The following is a 20,612-nucleotide window of genomic DNA, read 5'->3' on the forward strand; positions in this document are numbered from 1 at the left end:
AGGCAGATTTCAAGAGCAGTTAACAGAAAGGTAGGTCAGAGCACATGGCAAACAAATGGCTGCCAGAAATACAAAATGACTTTCACAAAGCGGATAAGATAACTTCTAAATGCATGATGGCTTCTGCTAATGCTAACCCATTGCTGCCAATTTACAACAGATGACCGTTTTAGCATTAGCTGAAGACTTTCCTATGATCCATTAGGAACATAAAAAATATTTGCACATTCATTTTCATATATTTATCAATATCCTAATTCATTGCTAGGTGGGCATTTTCCATTCTAAACATTTCATTAAACGGGTACATGTAAGGTATAAGCAGGAATACAAAGAGAACGAAGCATCGGGTCATAATTAACATACAGAAAGCAGGAGAAAGTAATGACCACTATCACAAACAGAATTATCATTTTTCACAACCCTAAGCAAAAGCAAATCCTAAAATCATCTAGTAAACATTATCAGGACTACTTGTCCATTTTCCTTTTATGAGGGCTAGAACATCAAATTAATACATTCAAGGAAAGGGCAAAGTCACATTTTTCAATTGCTTAGAAAAATGTTTTTCGTGCATAATAAATATAACTAATGCAAATATTAAAGCTACTAAACAGATTATTACAAAAACAATCCTGGCTCCAAGGGACCAGGAGGACCACACAGGGCCATAGGAATTAGGACGAAGAGCTGCAAAGAGCTGGTCCTCCTCAAACATTGGACGACTAAAGGGGTACATTATTGACAAAAAGAAGTCCTTGGGGAAATTGAAGCTGCTGTACATCCAACCAGAGGGGAGTCTTCTCCCTGTGTCGGTTTGAGCCTACAGGCCCGGTCTTGTTGTTTCCACGGTGGAGCTGCACAACTCGCAACTCAAGAATCACAGCCCAGTTTCAAGGGAAAAGTCTCTTCTTTCAGGATAGGGCAGTCACCCAACAGGCAATTGCTCTTATCGATCCTGTCCAGTGTCTCAGGCAGTGCACCAGTTTATTTCACTTTAATCTAACAGGCACCAGAGACACAGCACCTGTACCCTTATCTCAAGTCCTTCCCTAACTCCTGTATTGCTCTGCTGGCGCACTGCTCATTCGTTGGGGCAACACATTTGCATCCAGTGTAACCAGGTATCTCTTGACCAACAAACAAAGGTGCAAACTTGCATTCACTTTAGGACCAAGATTCAAAGGCCTGATGCTAGGATCTCTGAAGCAACCCTTGTTTCAAAAGGGGTCACCTCAAGCAAAGCCTCCTCGCCGTTCTGGTCGGTCTGTGACTATCAGCTGGGCATCAAAACACTTGATGCACAATTTCTCCTTTCTGATTTGTAACCCCCGTCTTTCTCCCAAGACAGTGGCAGGGGTACACACTTTATCACAGAGCTTCCGCTTTCACTGAGGTCCTAGTTGCCAGCAATGCCTGTGCTGGTTACCTCCACTTTGGCTTCAAGCTGGACTGGTGCTGACGCTGACTCCCCAGGCTGAATCTGATGTCCGGGTCCCTCTGGCAATGGTTTTAAAGCAGCAAATATCTATTGGTGGACAGAACAAAAGGTCTTTAGACAAGGCACAGAAGCAGTCTATCAACAGAGAGGATAGTTTCAAAATACTTCCTAGTCTTGGGATGCCCCATATATTAGCAAGGCACCCAAGAACCACTTTAATCTATCTATGAGAGAGTAAAAAAAACAACAGCCTGGACCTATTGGCAAGTATCAAAGGAACTCTTTGATAAACAAGAGTAATACATCACCCAATCCCAAGCAGCCAAGGAAGTCTGTATTAATTTACTAAACTCAGAGGAAAACAACACAGACATACTCTAAAACCTTACATTGGTGTATTCCTGTGTACTAATCTGAAAAACCCTGGAAAAAAAGAAAATGTTCTACACTTTTGCTCATAGATTTTAAACTACTTGTACAGGACTGCAGACACTTCTAAAATGATTCTTCTTATTTATTTATTTATTTATTTATTTATTTATTTATTTTAGTGTCTTATAGAGCGCGAACTTGACCCATGAGGGTATCAGAGTGCTTTACAGGTTATACAAGGTCTACAAACCAACCTAAAATGCAGAGAAATACTAACACATCTTACCCTTACTCCTACATGTAAATGATTACAATCATAGTCAGCTTCAGTGCTCAGAACTGAGATAGGTGTGACAGATTTGTGGTCTATACCTACATTGTACACTTTAGGACCATGCTCTCATGTTATAGGAGCAGCAGGAAAATCTAAAACTGCTAATTTAACAGGGTTCTTATCTAAAAAACAACATTTTCTTCAAAACATTTTTGCTAAGGCTCACATGGGCATCTTCCCTACGTGCTACTTTTCATGATCCAAACTATACAACATCAGCTCTAATAAGGACTGTCAGTTTATTTACACAGACTAGCTAATAAAAAACTAGCAATGCCCTTGCAAAACTATGTAGCATGGAATAACATACAATTATGGTGTTATCACCTAAGAATTTTTGATCAAAAACTACCCACATCTAGCTCCCCTTAAAAGTCAAATAAGGGAACAACAATCAAGACTACTGATCCCTAAATTACTTGCTTGGCTGGATAAGAGGGAGAATGTGAGTCGTGTCGTCCCTGTGATTGTTGCGGAGAATGGAGAGTGTTGTACTGACCCTGCTGATATTGTCACATGTTTTGCCGATTACTTCCGCGAGGTGTATTCCCAGGTGTCTGATCGATCTGAGCAGGATTCCCACCTGCTATTGCGGGATATTGCACTTCCCCGATTGTCTGACATTGATAGGGATGCTCTGGATGCGCCGCCTACTGTGGACGAGATTGCCGCTGCTGTCCGTTCGGTCTGATCCGGCAAGGCTTCGGGCCCTAATGGGCTCCCCATTGAACTATATAAACTACGCCCGGACACGCTAGCCCCACATCTGCGCTCTATGTTTCTTGAGTCTTTGGAGGTGGGTTCTCTCCCACCAGACCAGCGACTGGCCACTATAGTCGTCATTCACAAAGATGGTAAACCTCGGGATCGCTGTGCCTCTTTTAGACCCATTTCGTTGATTAATGCGGAGCCTAAAATTTTGGCCAGGCTGCTGGCGACACGTTTGGCGACTGTCATTGGGGACCTGGTTCACCCTGACCAATCCGGCTTTATACCGCATCGCAACACGGCGCTTAACCTCCGAAGGTTGCATGGCGTCTTGGCACGAGCCGAGACGCTACGTGAGCCCGCCATCTTGGCGTCCTTGGACGCTACGATGGCGTTTGATACGATTGAATGGCCGTATTTGTGGGCGGTTCTAGCCAAGTTTGGTTTCGGTCCGGAGTTTGTTCGGTGGGTCAAATTGCTTTACTCCGGTCCCATGGCTCAGGTGGTGGTCAATGGTCGGGTCTCTGCACCCTTTGCACTAGGCAGGGGAACGCGACAGGGCTGTCCCCTGTCCCCCTTGTTGTTTGCTCTCGCCTTGGAACCGCTGGCGGCCTGGTTGAGGTGGGAGCCGTCCCTGAAGGGCATTAGATGGAATTCGGGGTTTGAAGACCGTGTATCTCTCTATGCTGATGATATTCTGCTGTATCTCACATCTCCCCGTAAATCCCTCATTGTACTGTTCGATGTCTTAACGTCCTTTCGCAAAAACTCGGGTCTTGTCATTAATTGGTCGAAGTCCTGTGTATCCGTCCTGTCGGGAGACGCCCCTCTTCTGCCGAGTGGTTGTCCTATCGCGATTGTGAGAGATGGCTTTAAATACCTAGGCATTTTTATCACTCTGAAACCTGAACTGCGGTTTGACCGGAACTTGCTGCCCCCTCTTCAGCGCCTTCGGGCAGATGTTGTCGCTTGGGGAAACTCCCTCTCTCTCCCCTAGGTAGGGCGGCATTGTTTAAGATGATGTCACTGCCCCGCTTCCTCTATGCATTGCAAAACACACTTGACGTTGTCCCGGCTAAATATTTCCGTGAGGTTGAGAGTTTACAGAGACAACTGGTGTGGGGGGGTAGGCCCCGTATCGCCATCGCTAAACTGTCGCTCCCGTGGTACGACGGTGGAATTGCTTTGCCTGATATCCGTCGCTATTATTGGGCGTCTCAATTGGGGGCAATAAATCACTGCATGTATTGCCCTTTGCCGAATCCGGCCTTCGAGATGGACAAATGGTTGTTACCGGGGGGTGACTATAATAGAGCCCTCTACTCGAGAATCACCCCCCGAAACGTAACGGGCCCCACTAGGACGGCTGTCCAGGTGTGGAGACATGCTTCCATGGAGCTTGGGTGGACTGATAAATTGACTCGTGCCACCCCACTGTATGCATCCGATAGACTTGGCTCTCTCTGGCAGTCAAAGGGGTTTGATAGGTGGGACTTGATAGGTATTAGCAGGATTGATGATGTTTGGACTAAGGGGAGAATGAAGACGTTTGAGGAATTGAAAACCGAGTACGCTCTGAGCGATCGCGAGTTTTTTCGCTCTGCGCAGGTCCGCCATGCGGTGCTCTCGGTCTTCCCTTCGGGTGTGGAGATTCCGGAGTCGTCCCCGCTTGAGGATAGGGTACTAGACGGACATGTTCCTGATAGTACGATTTCGCTTATTTATAAAAAACTGATCAACTCCAGGTCTGATCTCCTGTTTCGCCTTAGAGAGGTCTGGATTGGTGACGGGCTGGAGCTGGACGATGAGGACTGGCAGGCGGCGATCTCCTCCCCTAAAGAGGTGGCCATCCAGGCGCGCCTTAGATTTGTGCAACTTAAAATCCTGCATAGAGTGTATGTGACTGGTCCCCGTTTGGTACACATGGGCTTTTCTGTGGATGGTTTGTGTCGGCGTGGATGCGGTCTCTTGGGCACCTTTTTACATATCATTTGGGAGTGCCCTGAGATAGTGCGATTCTGGACCAGTTTGCATGAGGTGATGAGTGAGGTTACGGGGGTGCGATCGATGCCAGAGGCTAGGAGATGCTTGCTGAATGTATGGGAACCGAACGACTACTCCGTATCGCAGCTTCGATGGGTGACCTTGGGCAATATGATCGCCAAAAGAGACATTGTGCAACTGTGGGGCGCTCAGGGACCACCCGGGATTCGGAGGTGGAAACAAAACATGGACTGGTGCATGTTCAGGGAAAAAACTGTATATACTTCCCGAGGTACCCCCGAAAATGGGGGAAGATATGGACTCAGTGGAACACTTACCGTGGCGATATATGTACCCCCCTCTCCCTGACCCAGATGTTGAGCCTACGTCCCCGTAACCCGAGGGTTCCTCCACTTCTTACTGTGTATTGGATACATTTTGTTCCTCTGCCCCCCCCATGCGAGACTCTTTCTTGATGGAAAATACGCTCATTGGTTGACCTTCCCCGCTCCCGCACCATGTAATGCAACGTTGTTTATATTGCTGTCTTCTCTTTTTCTTTATTCCTTGCAAATTGTTTGTGTTTGTATTTATAAAATTAATAAAAAGTTTCAAAAAAAAAAAAAAAAGACTACTGATCCCGTCATAATTTCATGAAACAGGAGGGGCAGTAATAAAACATATATTTATTAATGCTAACAATGTTTAAAACAGTATTATAGAATAGCCAATTAAATGTCTCATCGCTATTTCACAGACAATTTAGACAGGCTAAAAACAATTTGAGAAAAGGAGAGAACAACATACATATTACCTAGCCTTAATTTGTAGAGGAGCTAGCCTCCTTCCCCCATTTTTACAGTAGGAAACCTGAAACAGGTTTCACTTCTGTCAACACTATCAACCCCTATTTGTAGCAACTGGCATAAACAAAGTTATAGGAGGTACATAGCACTTTTGAAAGAGCTAAAAAAAAACACATGAATACCCAAACCCCTTGTTTGTCAGTATAGAGTTAAGAAAATAACTTCTACTGGTTTTTTATACATATTTTGTAAGCAGTGGGCAATATACTTTTTCAGCAATATAAAGGTCAGCTATTTGTTTTATACCTAAATGTATGCATTTACTGAAGTCAAAGGCAGTTTAAAACTGCTCTGAATGGAAAAACAATGCTGTTTAAATAGTGAATTTTGCCTAATTTCGACTTTGATATTTGGGGCACTTAAAAATGAATATCCTATCATTATTTTGCATAATAATCATCCTCAGAATGTTCTTTAGATAGCCCAGGAATGAACAATTTGAAATATAGTATAATTACCCTTTAAAAAAATGAATTTACTACGCCTGCACAGAGTGATATTTCATATGCAAATCTCCTCATTATGCGGTACAACACAACTTAAATGTAATTTTAATGCTAGGAGGTCACAGTATGAGTATTAAGCTTTATAAATATTAAAAAACTAATTTAAAAGCACTTATTTTTTCAATAATTTTGTCATAATTAATAAAATATATATAGATATATATATATATATATATATATATATATTTTAAATAAAACCTATCATTTTGATAATTCCACATAGGAAAAACAAGCTGCATCCCTTGCCTATCATATTTAGATGCATTCATTCATAAGCCTAAGCACCGAAGCCTAACTTGAAACATGACAAATTTTTGAGCCACTTTTTTAAAAGGACAATTATTTAACATCAGAACCACAAATATGCTTATAAAAAAAGGCTTTAAGAAAAAAATCCTTAATTGAAATGTTTTCCTGTTATACAAAATAATGAACCTGATTTTTGTAACTTTTTAAAACAGCAGTCTGAAATGCAGGATTTTACCCCGTCTTTAATTGACAAAGTCCTGGCTGAGGCAACATTCCTGTCTCTCCGTGGCCTACAATCAAAACAACAGCTGCTGCTAAGCGGGCAGTTAAAACACAACTGAGGAAAGCTTTTTTCAGTGTTGAAACGTAAGCACGGTGGCAGTCTATCTAAAACTGAGGCATTTCAATGCATGTTCTATAATATGTGTTTAGTTCCTCAAACAACATCCAATTTACTCAGATGATGTGTTTGCCTGTTAATATCTAATACAATGTATCTAAGGAAAATGTTTTATAATTGTTTATTTATTACAAAACACACAATTTCGTTTTTTAGGTCTACTTTATTCTTAATGAATGTGAATTCTAAGTTTATCTGTTAAGCATTAGCAGTTTGTACATGTCCATAGTTGCTTACTCTTATCAATTTAATAATAACATACAGTTATTTTAGCATATCATATGATTCATTTCTGGATTTTATTTAATTTTTATTTAATATTAATTAAATGACATTTTGCATAACAGACTGATGACAACAAGAAAAAACACAAACACACGCATTGAGCTCATTCCAGACATATACAGACGGGGTCATACACTCAGAATCACAAAACACAGCACGCTTAAGGCTAGCAATCCTTACACAAAGAGCGCAATCGCTATTTACTCACAGAAGTTCCACTAATGGGAAAACCACAAACCACATAGACATTTAAACACACATTTAACCCACAGATCAACACTTAAGACAGAAACAAAGGACAGCCCACAGACTGTACTTAAACCAAACCATTTGTAAATACTAGTTGTAAGTCATATTTACAAGAAAAGCTTCTCAATAGTATTCCAAAAGACTGCAAAAAAAACAGCCCAACAAACTGTTTTATTTCCAAGAAGCCAAAATACACTGAATTCACTAGCTTAGGCTGGCAGAACACCAAAAATCGCTCTGCATATCTCCTTTCATAAAATTGCGCAGAAAAAGGATCCATATTTTAATTCCCTGGGGATACAGAATCACCATAGAAGAAATATGTTTTTATACCTTAACCTATTTAGGCATTCCCTCTAGGGGAGCCGGCTAATTTAATTCACATCTCACTATGGTACCTCCAAAAAGCAACACATTCTTCGATGTGTGCTTGAAACAGGCATGCCGAAAATATTGCAGAATATGCAAATATTATAATCAAAGTAGTGCTTAAGGTACTCTTCGTACGTTGCGCCGTTCAAACAAAAGACAAACTGAGAAAAATCTCCTCATTACCTGCCTACATAAATTGCAATTTACATATTACATACATACTAATCAAAAGTTGGCCAACGCAAATCTAAGCCAGAGTAAGTGTTACTAAACTACCTTACCAATCAAAGGCATCAAAACCAACATCAAGTTTCGTAGAACGACTCTTACCAAACAAGTGGTTGTCCAAATTCTAACTGCCAACTTCTGAATGACCTAACGGTGTTTTTAGAATACTCACGCCAAAAAGGTTCTCAGTCAGGGGTGACATCATGTGGAGGATCAAAATCAGGAAGAGCAGAAATATACTGGGCTGCAGAGACAGAGAATCCCCATAATCTCCGAGCACAGAGTACCTCCTTAGTAGAATCCTGTCCTGTCCTCTTCAGTAGATTTCTGTCTCCTGACAAGATCACCCCCTCAGATAGCCACTTCTTTGATGAGGTCCACGTTGGAGCGCCATTTGAAGAAATCAATAAACCTTCTCAGGGGTCTCACTGATACTTGGTCCTTTTAAACCAACAATGAAGAAATTGGCACAGAAGCTGAAATATAAAAGAACATCTTTATTAACCTCAAATGAGTGAGACTATGTCACACAGAAGCCTTAGCAACTGAGTGAGGCAGTCTGAGGAGTGCAGATAACAGAGGCCTTATATATGCTTAGGGTTACATACTCAGCATAAGACCAAGGGGCAGTCCTGGCTCATGTAAGCATGCAAAAATGACTAATATGGACATGCAAGATCTGCTTGCTCAACAAAGTGGGAGGAGAGGTACTTCTCCATACAGCAGCAAAAATAGCCTGACAGGTATACTAGAGAAGCAGGTGCCTTCTACTAGCTAGGCCCTTCTGGGCATGTGCGAAGGTGGAAGATGCTAAATATACTTTGTCTCTAGGCAGATTTCAAGAGCAGTTAACAGAAAGGTAGGACAGAGCACATGGCAAACAAAATGTTGTCTGACCGCTGACCCTTGGATCCTCCCCAAGCCTGTCGACTTAGCCACAGTGGTGTACAGCACATGAGGCTCAGGCATGGTGTCAGCAGAATTGAAAAGGAGGAGTGTGGTTTAGATGACTTTGATGAATTAGTTACTCATGTTTATCATAGTTCATATACTGTATTCTTGGTCATGCCTTGCATCATGACTATGACATTCACATTTCACATACCCACATAAAGGAAGTAATCCAATATAAATGAAAGTCATACTAACTAAAGTAAAGCATGTAAGTATGTGCATCTTTTTGTATGATCACCCCCTAGATTTTTTAACTGTGCTGCTCCTGTTTTAATTTTTACTCTGAAGTACACTGGGCCGTGCTGACCAGGCCCTAGTGGGTGTGCTCTGACCTCTCAAAAGCGTATAAACAATTGGCTGATACCTGATTGGAATATTCAACTAACCTATATGCCCCTAGAATATGTTACAAGGTGTACCCAGGCCCAGTAAGTTAAATGTCCCTAGTGACCTGCAGCACTTATTGTGCCACCACAGCAGTGACAAAGTGAAAACATGACTGTTGGCTTTTAAACTGCCAACCCGAAATAAGCAAAATGACCAATTTGAAAAGTCAAAACCTTTTTTTAAAATATTTATAAATAACCCCAAGGGAAGGTCTTAGTAGCCTACATGGCAGGGAGCTAATAATAAAAAGGACATGTTACTTTTGTGGTTTACATGTCCCGACAGTAAAAACTCAAAATTGTCACTTTCACTGTAATAAGGCCGGTAGTCCCATTGGCTAACATGGAGTTGCTTCCAGATATCAAATTAATTGTTACATCAAACCTGACTTATTGCTGAAGTTGGATTTAAGTTAACTTTTAATAGACATGTGAATTTAAAAAGGCACCCCTTTCTTGCCCAAACATCTAGTAGCAGTTTTGAGTAACTTCAATAGCTGCCACCGGAGACAGCCTGCTGCTCCCCTGTGTAAAGCACTCCCAGGAATGGAGAACAAAAGGTCTGAAAGAGGGTAGGTAGACAGGCGGAAATCCCTTCCAAGAGGGGGGAAACCAGTACAGAACCGGTTTTCCAGGAGGGGTTATCCATTATACTAGACACACTTCAGGGGTTGCCCATTGTTCTGAACCAGGGAAGAAAGGTCCCCACATTTTGTATTTGGGCAGTGCGTTGCACTTGGGATTGTTTAGTGCCAACCTCTCATGAAATGATGTGAGAGGGGGTAGGGTTACCCATGGGAATTGTAGTTCAATTGGCTAGTGAATCCCCCACATCCAGGAACTCAAACTTGGCATAAAAGTGCCACCCCTTTCTACCAGCCGCAGAACACTGCTGTACTCAGAAACAACTGAAGCTCTGTGCCTGCTGAACCTGTGTATCTCAGAAAGAAAGGCTGTATGCAAACATACTGCGTCTGCAGTACCTGCTTACCTCTTACATGACTTTAGAAAGAAAGAGCTGGCTCTGTTGTTGTGTGTGGCGAAAGACTCCAAGGGCTGGAACTACTCCCACTTGTGCCTAGGATGGGTAAGTGGACTCCAAAGGCTAGCTGGCTAGCCTCCCGTTAAGTTTTAGGACCACAAAAGCTAAAGAAGCCTGCACCCACCTGTGCCCAGCTGTCCAGTTTGCACAGGACGTGCCCTTGACTCCACTGATGTATACCTTGAGATCAAGTCCTAGCCCCCAATAGATGCCTCCCATCTCCTAGACCCTTGGTTAGTACTACTCTTTCTCCTGACAGAACTGCAACTTGGCAGCCTGAAGCCAAATAATAACGTTTTTTGAGCTCAGAGTCTTAGGCTCATCGGCTACTTCTACTTCAATCAATCAATCAATCAGACATTTGTAAAGCGCACTACTACAGGGGAGCTGCTACTGCCCGAATAGCCAGGTCTTGAAGAGTTTTCTGAAGGTTAGTAGGAACTGGGTCGGCCGTAGGAGGTTGGGGAGGGTGTTCCAGGCCTTGACGGCGAGGTGGGAGAACAATCTACTGCCGGAGCTCGCTCTTTGGATGCGGGGGACTGTGGCGAGGGCGAGATCAGCGGAGCGGAGCTGGCGTTTGGGGGTGTAGAAGCTGAGTCGTCTGTTGAGGTATGTTGGTATGTTGGACCGGTGTTGTGGAGTGCTTGTGTGCGTGGGTGAGGAGCTTGAAAGTGATCCTCTTGTTGACGGGTAGACAGTGCAGGTCTCTCAGGTGGGGTGTGATGTGTCTGCGGTGAGGGATGTCGAGGATCAGGCGTGCAGAGGTGTTTTGTATGTGTTGCAGTCGTTTCAGGAGGATGGCCGAGGCTCCTACATAGAGAGCATTTCCGTAGTCCAGCCTGCTGCTGACGAGGGCCTGGGTGACCGTTCTTCTTGTTTTGGTGGGGATCCACCTGTAGATCTTGCAGAGCATGCGGAGGGTGTTGAAGCAGGAGGACAAGACAGCGATGACCTGCTTTGTCATGGAGAGAGTGGAGTCGAGGATGAACCCTAGGTTGCTTGTGTGGTCGGTGGGTGTTGAAGCTGTTCCCAATGCGGTCAGCCACCAGGAGTCGTCCCAGGCTGAGGGGGTGGAGCTGAGGATGAGGACTTCTGTCTTGTCCGAGTTTAGCTTCAGTAGGCTGTTCTTCATCCACTCGGTGACGTCTTTCATACCTTCGTGTAGGTTGGTTTTGGCGGTGAGGGGATCCTTGGTGAGGGAGAGGATCAGCTGGGTGTCGTCGGCATATGAGATGATGTTGAGGTAATGCATTCGGGCGACGTGGGCGAGTGGTGCCATATAGATGTTGAACAACGTTGGGCTGAGGGATGAGCCCTGGAGTACGCCGCAGATGATCTTGGTGGCTTCGGAGCGGAAAGGGAGAGGTGGATGCTCTGGGTTCTACCGGAGAGGAAGGAGGTGGCCCAGTCCCGAGTCTTGTCTTGGGTCCCAGCGTCATGGAGGCATGTGGTAGGGTACGGTGGCAGACGGTGTCGAAGGCGGCCTGTCAGGTCCAGGAGGATGAGGGCGGCAGTTTCTCTGTTGTCCAGCAGGGCCCTAATGTCACTGGTGGCGGCGATGAGGGCAGTTTTGGTGCTGTGGTTGCTGCGGAACCCGGACTGGGAAGGGTCCAGGATGCTATTCTCCTCGAGGTAGCGGGTCAGTTGTCTGTTGATGGACTTCTCGATGACCTTCGCCAGGAACGGGAGCAGGGAGATGGGACGGAAGTTCTTGAGGTCCTTGGGGTCAGCCTTGGGCTTTTTTTGAGTAGGGTGTTGATCTCGGCGTGCTTCCAGCTCTCCGGGAAGGTGGCTGTCTCGCAAGAGATGTTGATGGCTTTCCAGAGATGGGGTGCGATGGTGGTGCTGGCTTTGTTGAAGATGTGGTGTGGGCATGGGTCCGACGGAGATCCAGAGTGAATGGTGTTCATGATTTTGATGGTGTTGTTGTCATTTATGTTGGTCCAGGAGCGCAGGGGGTTGGTGCGGATGGTGGCCGTGGGTGCGGAGGTCTCTGTGGTTGTCGGGGCGGTCGTGACGTTGAAGCTGTCGTGGATGTCTGTGATCTTGAGATGGAAGAAGGTGGCAAGGGAGTCACACAGGTCTTGCGAAGGTGGGATGTCGTTGGTGTTGGAGCTGGGGATGGAGAGTTCCTTCACGATATTGAAGAGCTCTTTGCTGTTGTGTGTGTTGTAGTCTAGGCGGCCTTTGAAGGAGGTTCTTTTGGTGGATCTGAAGAGTTGATGGTGTCTGCTGATGTCATTCTTGTGGGCTGCCTGTCTGTCCGGTGTCTGTTCGCAGTGCCATTTCTTCTCTAGCTTACGGCAGGTTTGCTTGGATGCCTGGAGGTCTTCCGTGAACCAGTTGGCTTTCTTGCTGGTGTGTCTGTTGGAGGGTTTCGTCATCGGGGTGAGGATGTTGGCTCAGTCATTTTCTGAGGTTGCGGGTGGTCGGTGGGGTCAGCGGGTGTGCTCTGGGTGAGAGTGGTGGTTAGCTGGTCTTTGGTGGCTTTGCTTCAGCAGCAGCGGGGGATCTGTTGATGGCGCTGGTGCATGGTGGGTTTCCGGAAGGTGAAGTGGATACAGAGATGGTCGGTCCAGTGGAGTTCGGTGGTGTGGTTGAAGGCGATGTGGGAGCTTGCAGAGAAGATGGGGTCAATCGTGTGACCGGCAGAATGTGTGGGTGTGTAGATGAGTTGTCTGAGTCCAAGGTTGGCAAGGTTGTCGATCAGGGTGGTGGAGTTGCGGTCGTTGTTGTTCTCGAGGTGGAAGTTCAGGTCCCCGAGGAGGATGTAGTCTGTGGAGGCGAGGGCGTGTGTACTGACAAAGTAGGCAATGGAGTCGCTGAACTGTGGCCGTAGTCTTCTGAGGGTGGTGTTGGGATCGGTGTGAATCTGGAAGTGTTGGTGTTCGGGTGTGCTGAGGGTGTTGTCGGTGTTGGTCGAGACTTTGAGAGTGGCGATTCCTCCTCTTACTCCATTGGTGCAGTCCCTGCGGGTGATCATGTAGCCGTCCAGGTTGGCTATGGAGATGTCGGGTGCCGAGGAAGGGTTCAGCCAGGTCTCCGTCAGGAAGGCGACGTATGGCGAGGTTGAGTCAAGTAGGTCCCAGAGTTCAACGGTGTGTCTGTGGGTGGAGCGGGTGTTGAGAAGGATGCATCTTAGGTGGTTGTGTTCTTTCACAGTGGGTAGTTTGGCGGGGCAGAAGCTGGTGAAGCCGTAGTTCCGGCAGGTGAAGGATCCTTGGGCGCGCTTCGAGGGGCCAAGAAGCAGGTGTGTGATCGTCCGGTGTTGAGTGTGAGGAGGGTGCTGGCATCGTAGCCGAGACAGGCGTTTTGGGGTTCACGGGGGCCAGGGGTTCTGGCGCTGGGCGAGGTCCAGACATGAACGGGCGCAGGCAGGTTTGCCTTAGGCGCGGCCGCCATAAGAAGGGGAGGTGGGTGGGAGGATCAGCTTGGAGGGGGGAGTGGATGAATGAGCGAGCTGGGGGAAGGGCCGCAGGGGACACAGTGGTGGGAAAAGCGGGGCAGGAACGGTGAGGGAACAGAAGGCAAAAGAGGGCACAGGAACCAAGGGTGAAGGAGAAAGAACGAGCAATTGGCAGTTTGTAGGTAGCTGCGAACACCCGCTGAGGACCAAGGGATTTACCGACCCCTGGATTTTGAACCCAAAACTGGACTCAAGCTGCAGAGGACCCCACCAACCTCACCATCAATGAAAGAAAGAACCCGAAGAGTTTCTTAGTGCAAAGGTAAAATCTTCACCTGGACCAAACCGGCTCCTGCATCCAAGCCAACTTTCAGCACAGTGGGTCTGAAGATTTGACCCTCATGGTCAAGGCTCAAAGACTACTGCTAAGAGTAGAAAACAGTGACTTCCAAGAAGTTTAAAACTTTTTGGACTGAAAAGCAGTGATTTATGAAAACTTTGCAAAAATCATTGCTCCCAGTCCCTTCATCAGTTTTTGTAGCTTTGGAGTATATTTAAAAATAACAATATATACTGTTTTTATAAATTATTGTTGGATAATTATTGTGTCATGTTTTTTATTTATTGACTGTTTACACTTGTTTCCTTTGAAACTACGCCTGACTAGTCTGTGCAACTGCTACCCGATACTGAGCTAAAGTTTAACATGAAGTACCATAACTGGACCTGACACAGAATCTTGACATTTTTATTTGGTAAGGTCTCACAACCACCCAAAAGAATAATCTTCTTTTCTCGCAAAGTGGATAATTTATTCATACTCTAATGATATTCAGATACTGGTTGCCAAGAAGTTGCGCTCACATGACTTTTGCACTTCCACAGAAAATTTAAGAGCCAAGGCTAATCCTGTCACTCACGTAATCCTGCACATAAATCACTGTCAGTACAAAAAGATGTGGTCAAGGTAGCAAGGAACTTCTATTCAAACAGTATATAGTAGCAATCACACATTGTTTTGGCATTAGTCCAATAAATTTCCTTTTTGAACCAAAGCCTCTAATACAATTGTATTCAAAGCATTCGCAAATAATGGCAACACCTTCGCTCATTATGATTATAGTGCAATATATTACAGTGCTCTTGGTGCAGACGGGGAAAGAAGGAAAGAATGGTTGTTATGTAGTAACGTGTGGTTGGAGGACAGGGAAAAGGTATTTTTGACATATATATATCAACTATGCATGGTGAAAACTTTTCCGGCCTGTGGTAGGTCAAATGTTCCTAAAAATAAACATAGCTCTAATGGACAAACACTTCTTTTAACGTTGTCGCCGGGAGTTTGTGTTGTATGATGTCTGTGTGTTGTTGACGTTTCTATCCCTAGTTGCAGGATTGAATGGTATCCTCACGGTGGAGTCTTCATCAGGACTGGACTGAGAAGAGCACATGTGAATAATCTGAGAAATAGTATAAGGAAAAAGAGTGTATGCTAATGTGTGCTATATATGTCAGGTAATATGTCAGGTGATCAGTGCCTACTTAGATACAGCAACAGGGGATCTTTGCCATGTAAGAGGAAGGTGTGGGCTTGGAGTAACTCCTAGAAGAAGAAGGAAACAGTCATGTATCTGCTGATTGAATCAGATCGTCTCACTGATTGAGGACTATGTACGTGTACTTACTCGACCATGAATAAGGAGATAACATACATCGGTGTCTCTACAACTTGTAATGTGATGGGAACCAATCCCGTGGTAACTAAAAGAAGGGAAAGAAAAATCATTGTAACTCACGGTCAGTCTGATATCAAGTTACACAAGGAACGTGTCATGGTCACCCGACAAAGAACCGTATTCAACCTAGTCAACAAATGGCTACCTGTATGTACACAGTGCCAATCATCGTTGTCGCAAGCATTCAATCTGGCCCCATGGTGCATCCTGTGTGGCTGATACATCATGATAAATATCAAATTGGTGCTGAAAAAGGCCAAACCGGGTGCTCTGGTCATAGTAACCACATGCTAGTGCAGGTATCGTAGTACGAGAGAACGGGGTCTGTATAAATCATTTTTTATCAGGTAGTATTTAAGGGCTACCCTTTTAATACACAATACATAATTCATTCAGATTTGCAGCAGATCCTACAATCTTGTTTTCTGGCCATGCAGACTTGGATGAACAAAACTCTGCAAGAATGACAGTAAGAGTAGTACTTATGTTTGGTCAGCACAGTTTGTGGACATTCTTTACTGGTCTGTGGTTAGCTCCTTGTCTGGTAACCAATGTAAAGAATATTGTTTTTCTTTTGATCAAGCATGAATGAAATATCAGGCCAACGCTGTGGTGCCATCATGCTTTCACCTATTGAGGCTGCTGGAAAGTTTGTTCCTTTTCTTGCCCAACATTGGCGAGCTCCTGCTGTCACTGATGGCATTCTGTTGAGGCTTGACTATGCTAATGCATTTTACCTGGTGTTCTCATCAGGATTAACAGCTCGAAAGATCACAGAATGTGGAGGTAAGGCTTATCTTTGGATTTTAGATGTTTTATCAAGTACCTGCAACCGTGTTCTTACACTGGCTAATTTCAAAATGTGCATGACTCACCAAACCATCTATGGGGCAAATCCACATGGCATTCTTCTGAAACTTTTTTTACATAGTCCACTGCCCTTGTCCTTAACCTGGCTACCCACTTTTGTTTTTAGTACCTCATTTTAAAACGATCTGACTTGGGAAGATGAGCATTTTTATTTGTTACTCCCCATCTACGGTACAAGCTTCCTCTCATTTTTTGTCAGCTTGCCATTCATTGGCAGGTTTTGGAAAACTTTGAAATCCTATCTTTTCTGTGTGCCTTGTTTGCTTTTGACTGGTTGTCTGCTGTTTTTCTTTTCTCCATAGTCCTAGCGTCAAAAATCCTTCAAGCGTCTGGTCACATTAGATATATCTCAATCACACACTCATGTTGAAAGGGAGATAGAAAAGACATAAAAGGAGATAGAAAAAACATAAAAAGGACAAAGAAGGTGAACATGTAAAGGAAAGGGAGAAAAATAGGTGGTTGGGAGAGGGTGTGAGGCAAACATGCATAAAGAACAGCAAGAGGGAGACAGGAGTAATGAGATGCAATAAGGGAGACAGAGAGAGGTATGGACTAAAGGAAATTGGTGATGTAGACAGGGACTAAGGAGAGGGATGATAAAGGTTTGGCCAGGGGATACAGAGAATATCAACAGGCACTAAGGGAGACTGTGAGGAAGACAGGCATAGCAGAGACAAAGGAGTTAGATAGAGCTAGGAGTAAATGGGTGGGGAAGGACAAGGAAAAAAAAGGATACTGGGGAATGAGACAAAAGCATGGATTATGGAGGGAGGCACAATGATAAATGGATTCAGGGAGGGAGAGGAGGACAGAGAGAAGAAAGGCACAAGAGACAGGGAAAATGACAATGGGAGAAAAATTAGGACATTGCATGCTGTTTGTCCTACCTGGGCATGCATAGGTCCAGTCCATGTGGCAGCTAATGGTGGATGGCACACAGAATATGTTGCTTAAGGTAGGCCATTCTCTCCTCAAGCATGAATTTAGTCCAGCTCCTGGAAATGGAGTGCATGGACAGTCACCCTGGATAACTCTTTGACATTACTTGTTTTGTAACCTTTTTTTGTCTTCCTCAGCAGTTCAGTGCTCCGTCTCCAAGTATATTTACCTTCTCAGCTAGATGCTCCCATATTGCCTGCTGGGATTCTACATCAGTTGTTTAGTGTGTGTCCCCCACATATTTAACAATGAGATGTGACTCATGCCTGCTGAGTAGTTCTTCCTCCTCTTCAGAACCTCAGAACCCTTGGTGGTACAACATACAAGGCAGAGCACACAGTATCCTTGAACTACAGTTGAAGAGGCAACTGGCTGTGATTACTGTTTACTTGATTTAGATGACTGTGAACTGTGCATGGAAGATTCCCCCCCCCCCCCACATGGATATTTTCAGCTATAGATACACATTTTACTGAAATCCTCAGTGGAAAATGTGCTTGCAGGATAGAAATCTACCATAGCTAAGTGCAATCACTCATTATAAAATCCTATTTGCTGTAGCGTTACTGGGCCCACGTAACCATTTTCCTTTTTCCTTTCTTCTCCATAATATATGTATTCCAATCTCTTGGTCCTCCGATGGACCTTGTTTTGAGCCGAGAGGGGTTGGATATAAGGGTCCTGACAGTCATCCAATGAGGAAGAGGAAGAGGAATTGGATAACTGAACTACAAACTAGAAATTAAGCTCATCTAAATTACTCTCAATACACGTATATAAAGGTAAAGGATTATCACAGCAGGCCCAAATCTCCTGAAGAAACATAGGGGTGAGTCAAAATGATACACACCAAAAGCTCAGTTAAAGCAATACAGAATAATAATATTAGTATTTAATGCCCTGTGATCTCTCTAGTATGATCTTTCCTGATTATTAACTAACCAGAATTAAGAATGCACATTCATTTGTATAGGATTAATCATGATAATTGAGTCAACGAAAATATTTTTAGTATAGTTTATCAAAGGTTAAGGAAAAATAAAGGCATCAGTAAATTTGCATCAGAATAAAAGGTAATTCGGGCAAATTCAAAATAGATATACCAAAGCTCAAGGGTTCAGGAAGGAACAAGAAATATGCCAGTTCAAGCAATCTTCCAGCAAGGAAGAGACCACTAGGTCGCATAGAGCATATGCATCAATTTGTCAAGGAAGCCAGGTGAGTCCACCTCAGGCATGTTCAGATTGCCAAGAAAGTTCTGCAAATCTCCGTAATAGGTTTATCAGCAACCCATCTGTCACCATCCGCATGTGTGTTCATGCCAACAAGCAACTGCCAACTGCCTCTCCTCTCTCGCCGCATACCCCAGTCCGTTCAATCAGTCAATATTATATTCTTGTAATTCCGGGGTGACACCTCCTGGAGTCACCTCATCAGACCCGACCAGTCAGTTCATGTTTGTGTAGCATGAGTGTCAGGCGACATAAAGAAGACACAAAATGTAGAGCAATAGGTGGGACAATTACGCTGTCTTTAAGCAATCCAAATGGTGAAACGTTTAAACAATGCTCCTTCAGCAAGCACACTTAAGCAAGTTCAAGAGTAGAGTTTCTCAGGCAGCTGTTTGGAGTTGTAATGAAAAATGTTAAAAAATGTTTTGTTCAGTACATGGAAACTCAGGAAAGAAAACACTGTTTCATGTTATTGGTTATATTGAGGAATTCTCTCACGAGCAGCAGACTCAGCAAGCCAGGAAGATTTGCATTTTTTAGTCAGGCCCATATTAAATTCCGATAATTTAAAGTAAAATATATATGATCATTGGACATATGTTCATGGATAATATAAAGATCTCATGATTCTAAAGTAATTCTGATGCATTTGAAATCATTTAGTGTGGTTACAAATAATACGTGCAGCCGTGGCCCGATGCAGCGCGCGCTACGAAATTCGTTTTATTTATTAAATTGTTTACTTACCTGCAATCATCCATATTTCTTGTTTACCACCCTCCACCCTGCCCCTCCCCCGCACCGCCTCCCTGCCCCACCGAACTCCCTCCACGGGCCGCGGCTGAATACGTGTCAGTGTGACGTCTTACTACTTTTTAAAGTATTAACGTGTATAAATATATTAAAATCCGAAGTATTAAAAACTCTTTTTAGGCGTATAGCATTAGTAGATGTGTAAAATACATTATCTGAAAGTTTCATGAATACATCATTAATTAGGAATGTGTAACCACTTTTTTTTTGTCATTTCAGTGCACATGTTTACACATAAAAGATGCATTTTAAATTGCATTTGTTATCATATTCAGGTTAAATCTTAATATTTGATAAATTCCCATTAGGTATACACACATATAAATGATAATAGGAATGATTAGAGTTAAACTCCATAAAGTGAAAGTTCACCATTTAACATTTCTAGCACACGTTAATGAAAAATAAGTACTTTATCGATGAATAACCCATCGTCTATATTATTCACACAAATGATGTCATCTAGTCTAAACCTTTTCTGCATGCTTTTACAATGCAGTAAATAAAATTCTATTGTCTCCTCATATTTTCTTAAACGTATAGTTGCTGCACATTCATTATTTTTCCTCTCAGAAATGTCATAATACAGTTTCTCATGTCTATGAAAGTGTAAATGTGGTTTCCTCTCTAACTCACTCTTCATTTTTCCAAGAGCCAGACCCCAGAATTTTCCTCAGAAGCCTGTCAGTGGTGTAGCCAACTGTTGTAGGTTGCCGAATTACATGTGTGTTTAGTCTTAATTCCAACTCACATACAATACCAGACTCGCCATGTCCCTTTATCTCAGTCCTGCAGGTTCTTTTTCATCCCTTCTTTCTACCTTTCTCACTGTTCTTCTGCCTTTCTCTTCCTCCTCCTTTCTCCCTTTCCTACCTGTCTCCCCCTTGTTCTGGATCAAAGGGTGAAAATAACAATTAAATGCCTGTCCCCAAAAAAGAGTGCCAGTGGCCGCCACCTCCACCGCTCAAATTAAGCAATGAAACTGTGTTTTCTGCATAGCTATAGAATGTTAGTATGTCTATTTATCTCGCAGTTTGCAAACTCACATTCTTCATTTCCATGTGCATATTATGGGGCCCATTATGAGGAGGAGGGAACCTCTGCATGGCCTGCGGAGTTCCCTCCTGTCCAATTAGGATGTGACCGCCACCCTGGCGGTCACATCCTCTATTTTTACCATTGTGGCGGGTGCGGTCTCAAGCTGCACCTGCCGCAATGGTAAAAATGCATACATTGCA

Source organism: Lissotriton helveticus, chromosome 8 (assembly GCF_964261635.1).
Source record: "Lissotriton helveticus chromosome 8, aLisHel1.1, whole genome shotgun sequence".
In the NCBI taxonomy this organism is placed as follows: Eukaryota; Metazoa; Chordata; class Amphibia; order Caudata; family Salamandridae; genus Lissotriton; species Lissotriton helveticus.